This window comes from Solanum stenotomum, chromosome 7 (genome assembly GCF_019186545.1).
Source record: "Solanum stenotomum isolate F172 chromosome 7, ASM1918654v1, whole genome shotgun sequence".
Lineage (NCBI taxonomy): Eukaryota > Viridiplantae > Streptophyta > Magnoliopsida > Solanales > Solanaceae > Solanum > Solanum stenotomum.
This window is the reverse complement of record NC_064288.1, coordinates 7,177,771-7,187,340: the sequence shown is the minus strand read 5'-3', so window position 1 is coordinate 7,187,340 and position 9,570 is coordinate 7,177,771. Positions and strand designations below refer to the sequence as shown.

The 9,570-nt window shown below is 30.6% G+C and overlaps 1 pseudogene; it reads left to right on the top strand.

The window, feature by feature from the left end:
- Positions 1-4,463: 4,463 nt before the first annotated feature.
- On the top strand, positions 4,464-8,137 carry LOC125871343 (uncharacterized; annotated as a pseudogene).
- Positions 8,138-9,570: the final 1,433 nt, after the last annotated feature.

The window sequence follows — 9,570 nt, the reverse complement described above, 5'->3', positions numbered from 1 at the left end:
TAGAGACATTCAATTCATAAACCACAAGTTATGTGTTATCATGCATAATTTAGTTCATACGAGACATGCGACAATAGATATAAATTTAATTTCAAAATATTATGTCTTGAGAAGTTTATAGCATGCAAGTTATGTCTTTTAAGATGTAACTTAATTCATACAAAACTTATGTTAATTGAGGCATAATTCAATTTTCAGAATGTGATATCTTGAAAAATTTATAACATGCAAGTTATATCTTCATAACTTAGTTCCTACAAAATTTTATATTGATAAAGGCAATTCAAACTTTATATATGTTATGCCCTGAAGAAGTTTGTAATATGCAATTTAAATTATAATCGATAATGTTTTGTTGTAAGTGATATAACTTATTCCTATATAATTTTTTGTGCGAACAAAAAAAAATGTTCTCTAAACTTGCAAAATAAAGTTATAATCAATGGTAGTTTGGCCCACAATAAATCAATAATTGAGGTAGAAATTAAAAATCATCAATTTAAAAAATAAAAATTAAAGATTACTCTAAATACGGTGGATTCATACAAAAACATGTTAATAGGTTAGCTTGTTTTAAATATAATATAAAAAAAATTGATCAATTTTTTATTTTTATTAAATTAAAATGTAAATATTCAATTCTCAATCAATAAGCTATATTATTAGGGATGTTAAAAGAATATGATACACCGATCTAATCGAGAGAGCCGGACCGTTTTATGTTATTTTTTCAATAAAATCGTGGACTTTTATTGAAGTATATAACTGTTCCAAATAATTGGGATGGTCCTTTTAAATTATGAAAAAATTAAAAAAATTCGGAACCGAACCGAATAACCTTACATGTATGTAAGTATATTTTATATATTAACAATATGTTAAATTTAATATTACAAATATATTTTATAACATTTTTCAAATATAAATATAACATAGGTCCTAGACCTTTGGTGACCAGACGACTTTGGGTATTTGCTTTTTAATTAGCATTTACTTAATTAGGTTTAAAATTAAAAGATATTGTAATTGATACTTTATCAAACAGTACAACAAAACCTATGCAAACACTAATATTAAATGTTTAAGATCAAACAATACGGCAACAAGATTTTATATTCTTGTCTTCTTGGTGAAGAATTAAAGTGTTACTTCAAGAACATATTTGCGAAAGAAATATTTTTAATAGTAGTATATTTTGAGGTGATATTTTAAAAGAAAAAAAACAAAAATTAACTGAACCGTACCGATACTAAAGAGAAACCGATATGATTGTGATGGTTTAAAAAATCTAATTTTGGTTATGTATTATAAAATATCAAAAAAATGGGATGATATTATTTTTTAAAAATAACCGATCGAATCATATCATTGACACCCCTAAATATTATACAGAGATGAATAAAAAAAATCAAATATTGATATTATATTAACATGATGATTTAAATATAATTAAAAATATCAAGAAAAATAAATTTAAAAATCACTTCACAAATTAATTTACCACATACGGAAAACTCATCACAAAAATAAATAATTAAATAAATAAATAAATAAATAAATAAGTATAGGAAATATATTGATAAATATGTATATACGGCATGAATATTTTGGTCTTGCAATAAATAATTTTCTGCTTTTTTTAAGAAGCAAAATTTTTTTACTTTTTCCCAACCGCAGATACACTGCATCTGCTTTTATTTTAAAACAGTTTTACTGTTAGTCAAACACTTTTTTTTTTCCAAACTAAGTACTTTTTACTCAAAATAAATAATTTTGACATTTCAACAATAATGTCAAACAGACTCCATATCTTTGTTGTTTCACATAGTGCATAACCAGGCGCATATTTGATAATTATAATGTCATAAATAAGAAAATTTGATACATTAATTAAAATTTCAAAATATCTCCACGTTCTATTAAACCACCGAAGAATTTAGCAAAAGAAAAAGAAAAGAACAAAATGAGGTTATTTATCCAATTTGTTCGTCGAGTTAGACGCGCATAAGTGTTGCCAAGTTTTGAATATCCAACGAACAAGTTATAAGAGAGTTATTACACTTCATATTATAGATTTTTTTTAATTATTATTTTAAGAGAGATATCAAAAATTCTTTTAAATTCTGCATGAATTATTAATTTCATCTCTGAATTATTGATAGCTTTAAAAACATTTATTTATTTAACTAATTGAATTTAAATATACCTCTGATTTTGTAACATGAGTGAAATATACCCCCTAAATTCTCACCAAGATTAGGAGTGTTTTCAACACTTTTCTCAATTTTTATTAAAAGTTTCACGCTCTTACGAGAATTTGAGACCACTTGTTATGTCATGTGACAAATTGAGGTGTATTGGGTGTGTATATAAATTTAGTTAGTTAAGTAGATGAGTGTTTATTAGGCGATCAATAGATCAGGAACGAAACTAATAATTTGCGTCAATTTCAAAAGTGTTTTCAATACTTCTCTCTTATTTCAATTATAATTAAAACCTTGATTTAAATAATTAAATCTCAAAATTTTAGGGGTCATTCGGCATAGGGTATAAAATAAATAAAGTTATGGTGGATAAATAGTCTTTGAAATTAAATTATATTTCTAATTAAATGTAAAATAAAATAATTCAAAAAATTATCATCTCTTATCGCACATTCCGAAAACCTCCTAATTCTTAATTATAATAATAATAACTTGTCTCGCTCATCAAAACAGAAACCAAGAGTTGAAGCTAAACAAACATAAAAATTAAGTTGAAGTGTGTTTGTACAAATTTGAGAAAACTTGAAAAGCTCTTAAAATTATTTTTACAAAATCAGTATTTTCGAATTTTAAATTGAAATAAATAATCAATATAATGAATATCAAGAGTCTTTTTAAAAATGATTTTCTTTCTCTACGAGGTAAGTTTAAGATCTGCGTACACTTTAGTCTCTGGAGATTCCATATGTTGAATTATACTACTGGATATGTTATTATTGTTGTTCAGTCAATATACTTTCTTCGTTTTAAGTTATTTTTCCTGCTATAATGAATTTCAAGAGTCTTTTAAAAATAATTTTCAATCTCTACGAGGTAAGTGTAAGATCTGCATACATTTTAGTCTCTGGAGGTCCCATATGTTGAATTATACTACTGGATATGTTATTATTGTTGTTGAGTCAATATACTTTCTTCGTTTTAAGTTATTTTTCCTACTTTTTATTCATTTAAAAAATATCTCTTTTTTAAGTAACACTTTAATTTCAACATTTTCACGACATATTTAAGATAACAAGATTTAATGACACTTAAATATTAGTATTTCAAAACATATTCCTTCCTTCGTCTACTTTTAATTGTTATAGTTTCTCTTTTTAAAATGAAACTATAAGAATTTAACTAATATTTTATGACATATATTTTTATTATATTGATATGTAAAAAATTGCAATTTGTATAACATTTTTTTATATAATTTTTAAATATCTAATTTTTTAATTTAATATATTAAATTAATATAATGTAATTTAATTTAATCTTAAAAATCAGTCAAATTATCAAAAACGCAAATGAAAGGAAAAGACGGTACGACAGATTTCAGTCCAGCAGGCGCAGTAAAACTGAATCGACGCAGTAATTATCCCTGATTTAGCACATTTTACGATAATCTTTTTATTCCTTTTTGGGATAATACAGATCTTTTTATAAATACTTTACATTGTGAAGATTTTGAATTTATATTTTTGTTTTTCTTTATAAAGCTGTTTATTATATTAAAATATAATTTATTTAATTATTATAATATATCATACATCAATAATAAGAAAAATAAGCCTATAATATTACGATGAATAAAATATAATTATTATTAATTTATGTGATACCTCTCTTTAATCCGTTTAAAAATTGTCATATTTCTATCATTAAATAAAAATTTAATCTTAATTTTTTTCATATATTTAAAGCATCGTAATCTCATTTTTCTCATATTGTCCATCACGGAGGACTAGATCACTTCCAACCCATCCTACATATTTTCATTATTAATCTTATCTCTAATATTACAAATTATTATTTTAAATGTAATTGATTAACAAAATGAGTTGTTTGTACTTTCTTTTGAATATATTTTTACATTGATAATGTGTTAGTATAGTATGAGTCTTTTTTTTGAATTGTCGAAGTCATAATACTCTATTATACGAGTATATATTAATGAAAGCTGAATAAACTATCCTTACCAATTTATCATATCACAAACTATTAAAACCAAATTAATATATCAAATTAAATTGATATGATACTAATATAATAATTTTTAAAACTAAATATCAAAATTAAGATACCGAAATTTCAAATAGTGTACCATATTATCAATGTTACCCCCAGCTACTGCAGCTCTCTCTGCTCACATTAAAAGTAAAGCTTTTGCTACTCTCAACAGTCTCTGAGCAACTTTCTTATTTGAGATACAAAACAATGGTAGCAAGAAGGTTGTCAATAGCCGCAAAGGAAAGATGGAGGAAGAGAAAAGCCGACATGGAAGTAACCCACAATGAGGTATCTATTTTTTGCCCTTGTTTTTACGCAACAATTTTCCGTACTTTCCACAGTTCATCGTTTCCCTTAGTATTTTGTGCATTTAAAGGAAGAGCAGTATATTCAAAAGGGCATCTTTAGCATCCCAGAATGAGGTATGATCATCAGGGAAATGACCTGAATGTGTTTTATTTTGCTGACCAATAAAGATTGTTGATAATGCCGATGTACTCTGTTTTTTGCGTGGTTATGGAGAAAAGATGAGTTTTTTTTTTCGGGTGAAGATGGCGTGTGTGTAGGCAATGTGTATCCATTTGAAATGCAGAGGCGGAAATAGGATTTTCACTAGGGTATTCAAAATATAGAGAAGTAAACAATATAAAGTTCAATATCTTCTGGATATACGTAACAGTGTATATATAGTGTAATTTCTTTTCCAATTTGGATTTTTTATGCTCCTAAGCTGCCTCTGTTTTTGCTAGTTACCTGTAATGCCTCGTTTTCATTTTACTTTTTGTGGAAGCCAGCGGTTGGGGTGGGGTTAATTATTTATATTTTTACCCACCCAAATGGATAAACGGGGTCGATTCGAATCCTCAAACTAGTAGTTGAAGTTGGAGGTTGATTAGCTACATTTTCACTCATCCCACTTTCTGTGTTTGGTTACTTGGTTCTTGCTTTGTAGTTTGTATAGTGATTATCTTATGGTTTCTTTGTGCAAAGAATAGCTCTTCCAATTTGTCTGTTTTTACTTTTTACTTTTAGCCTTGATAGGAAACAGTTCTGTTGATGATTTACAATTTGTACTAATGTGCAAAAAAATGTTATTATCCTGGTTATACTGTTTTTTTGGATGTTGTTTGTTGACAATTGCACAAATTTCAATGAGGATTGCACTTCAATTATTGAGTAAATTTGTAAACTATTTTGCATTCATCTTTCATTTCTGAATGACAAAGTTTGCCTTATTCCTTGATGTGCTTGCTAATATAGCTACTTCTTTTGATACTTACAGTGTGCATATAGTAGTTATTAATTGGTCTTGCATGTCAAACCTATTCCTAAATGCTCCTTCTTAAAAGCCTGGCAAAGATTTATATATTTGCTTATTCGTTTTCTACTTTGGACAAGCTGTACTATTGAAATACATTATACCTCAAGAGTGATTGAATGTCTCGTTCACGATCACAGGTGGCTGAGGGTCCAAGTCACTCTTCATTGACAACTGATAATGTGCAAAGTAAGGATTCTCAATCTGCAGCTTTTACCTCAAAGAGGAAAGTAACAAAGGGCAATAACATGATTGTTAGGCGATCCAATCGACTTAGAAGCTTAGGGTTCTTCAGGAAAAGTCAAGGGAAGGAGCCTGTTCAGCATATTGATCTTACCGACTGTGATGGAGATGAGGAGCTGCATGTTGAGCCAATCAGTCTCAAACCAATCAGGGGTGTGAGTAGCTTGGAAATTGAAGTTGACTGTCCGGTCCACACTGTAAGGATGTCTCTTGTTTTTGATGTCTGTTTACTTTTATACCTTGCTATGCCTGAAACTTTTCTTAAATGCTCCTTCTCTAAGCCCGATCAAAGATTTATTTATTTGCTTATTCATTTCACTCAATGGACAAGCTGGACTATAGAAGTACATGATACTTCCTGTCCCTTGAGTTGACTGATTGCAATGTCTCAATATTAATCAGCAGGCTGATGGTCCAACAAACTCTGCATTGACTAATGCGCAAAGTAAACATTCTCAAGCAATTTCCTCAAAGAGGAAAACATTAAAGGCCAATGGCATGATTGTTAGACAACCTGGTCAGCTTAAAAATATAGGGTCATTTGGGAAAAGACAGGGGAGGGAAGGTATTCATCACGTCGATCCTACTGACTGTGATAGAGACACAGAGCTGCATGTAGAGCCAATTTGTCCTGAACCGATCAGGAATGTGTGTAGCTCAGAAATGATAGTTGACCATTTGGTCCAGACTGTGAGTGTATCTTGTGTTGTCATTTTACTTGCTTTTCTTCTTTAATCTTGCTATGCCTGAAGCTTGTAGCTTTAATTACTTAACAGAGATGCAAAAGGCCCTTTGCAAGTGAAGCTACGCCAACAAACCTCAACTACAAAATTCTGTATACTGCCTCAGTGAAAAAGGTAGTCTGTTTGTCTCGATTCATTTTATGGTAAAATTTTCAAATCTGATCAGGATGATAATTATCGCTATCTAGATCGAGGCCTTGACGGAGGAAAACTATCAACAAGCCCAGAAATTACACTACATGTCTGGAAAAGTCAAGATAGTGAGTGATATTCCTTATACTGGATGTATTCTGATTTATCACCTTGTGGATGCTACTTCTTGTTCCTGGTATGAAATCACCATCTGCTCGCTAATGTCCTTAGCTTTTCTTGGTGAGGTATGTACTTGAATTGTGTGGAGGAAGGATTTCAATGTATCCAATTTTTTGGAGGTACTCACCGAATAAACATTTACCAAGAGCAGAACTGATAAGAGGCAACATAGATCCATTTTGATAGTTGAACATTTATTAACATGCTTTCTCAAGCTTGGCCTCATCACCGACTTTGCTATTGTGTTTTCTATTTCTCTATTGAATTATCGTGGTCCTCAGATAGTGGCTAATGTTTTAAAGACAGTGTGCTCTTTCAAAACCTTTGTCAGCTTGTTTTTACAAAATATGAAGTTAAAGTACTTCTACAGTACTGAAGATCAGCCTTGTTGACTGGTGATGGGCAGGATGCCATTACTATATGGGATGTGTGATGTGACTCGTCATTTTCCTTGCGTGGCATGATATATGACTTGTTGATAATTGCAGATTTTATTTTTAAATTTATGAAAATTGAAGCCATTGACAATTGTCGACTTGGAATTATCCACCTAAAGATTGCTATAATCAAACCATATAAATTATTTATAATTTTTAAACCCTTTGTTACAATTTAGGCTTCTTGGATCTTGATGTATCAGTAGCCTTAGTTTATAGTAAGTCTAGTAGAAAAGGTCCCTCAAGGTGTGAGATCAAAGATTTAACATGTATCATGGAGAGTTGTCACATGTCTTATACAAGGTCAGGCTCCGATGGACTGACACCTTGTTGCCATACCTAATCGTACTCAAGACTTTACCTTTATTTGGTTGAATATGGTGATCCATCATCTCAAATTCCTGGATAAATACTCAAAACTCCCAAGACATATGAGTGTAAAACTATAAGGCCTAGTTTCACACTTATATATTTGTAGATGAAGTTTGTTTCAAAATTCTCACTGTTGTACAAAGTTTCCTTGACATTCCCCATGTTTAATTGTTAAGCCTTTTTTCCTTTGGCAAGATGTAACGACTAATAATCTTGTTTTGCAGTATGAGAATGTGATTGGCAAGGATGTGGTTGCTTTTTCAAATGGGTGGAGACCAACTGGTGTCGTGACGAACTTATCTGATGGAACAGTCAAACATCATCCAGAGGCTCCTGCTCAAAACTCTGCCCGTGCACCTAAACCTCCTCCTGTAAAGAGAAAGTACAGCGTTAAGAGGATGAAGAAAAACTAGTAGGAAGTGTGCTCATCCTTGTTGAAGGAGATTGTGTTTGTTTATGACTAGTCGCCTTCAACAGATCCTAAGCTATATATATCTTTTTCCCTGTGGTTTTAGTAAAATGTTATGTCTGGTGAAACTTTCTCTTGTTTTTCCCCATGTTTTGCCTTGAGTTCACCTGCATCTTGGATGTATGTAAATATATGCAAGCTAACTTGAAAGATGTCTGCTTTGTCCTCTTTCCAGAAAATGTTATTACTACTATTTACTAGTGACACTGGAACCAGATGAAATTAAGTTTTGTCTGCATACCCTTTTTCTTCCATTGATGATGTGTTCATCTGTTTTGCAAAATGGTGAGGCCTGCTAGATTAGTGCCCTTTCTACTTTAGGGGAGGAGACTCATATTTTACTGGTTCAAACGAGACCTGTAGGTTTGGTTGAAACTTTGTATTTATCTTAAGATGTACGTTAAGTCTTAAATCCTTACTTTGCCTCAGCTTCTACTACTAATAGAAAAACAATTTGCTGCATTATACATAAATTTTCATTTTGGCACTCCAACTCAACCTTGTTCCATTCTAACCTTTCAACTTCATTTTTATGTTCCATTTAGGCACTTCTTTTCAAAGAATCAATAAAGTGGATGTGTGTACTATTAGAAAATTGGAAAGAAATCAAGATAAACACAGAAGAGTTTGGGAGGTAGTAAACTTCTCACTAAACTAAAACAATGAACAACCTTTATAAAGGCAATATACATCCTACATTCTCTCAACCACTAAGCCATAAAAAAAAATTAAAACTGACCTACTAAGTCACACGTTTTNTTTTTTATGTTCCATTTAGGCACCTCTTTTCAAAGAATCAACAAAGTGAATGTGTGTACTATTAGAAAATTGAAAAGAAATCAAGATAAACACAGAAGAGTTTGGGAGGTAGTATACTTCTCACTAAACTGAAACAATGAACAACCTTTATAAAGGCAATATACATCCTACATTATCTCAACCACTAAGCCATAAAAAAAATTAAAACTGACCTACTAAGTCACACGTTTTCAGTAACTTGGAAATAGTAGCCATGTACCCTTAAAACTAGGAAAGAAGAAACTTAATTAATTAAAATATCTAACAAACCCTCCCTTAAACTCATAAGCCTACGACTTCAGCTTAATAACATCATTCACCGTAACTTTCCTTTAAAGTGCAAACTCCAAGTAGCTTCCTTAACTTTCTGAATGTTGCCAGCTTGAGGGACTTAGTGAAGATATCAGCAGCTTGGTCTTTACTTCTACAGTAGACAACATCAATAACTTTCTCCTTCGTGAGATCTCTCAGGAAGTGAAACTTAACATCTATGTGTTTGCTCGGTCCATGCAACATTGAATTCTATGAAAGCTTAATCGTTGAGCCATTGTCGCAGTAAATCAATATTGGTTCTTGTTGTCGAACATGAAGCTCAGCCAATATCTTCTTCAACCAAATTGCT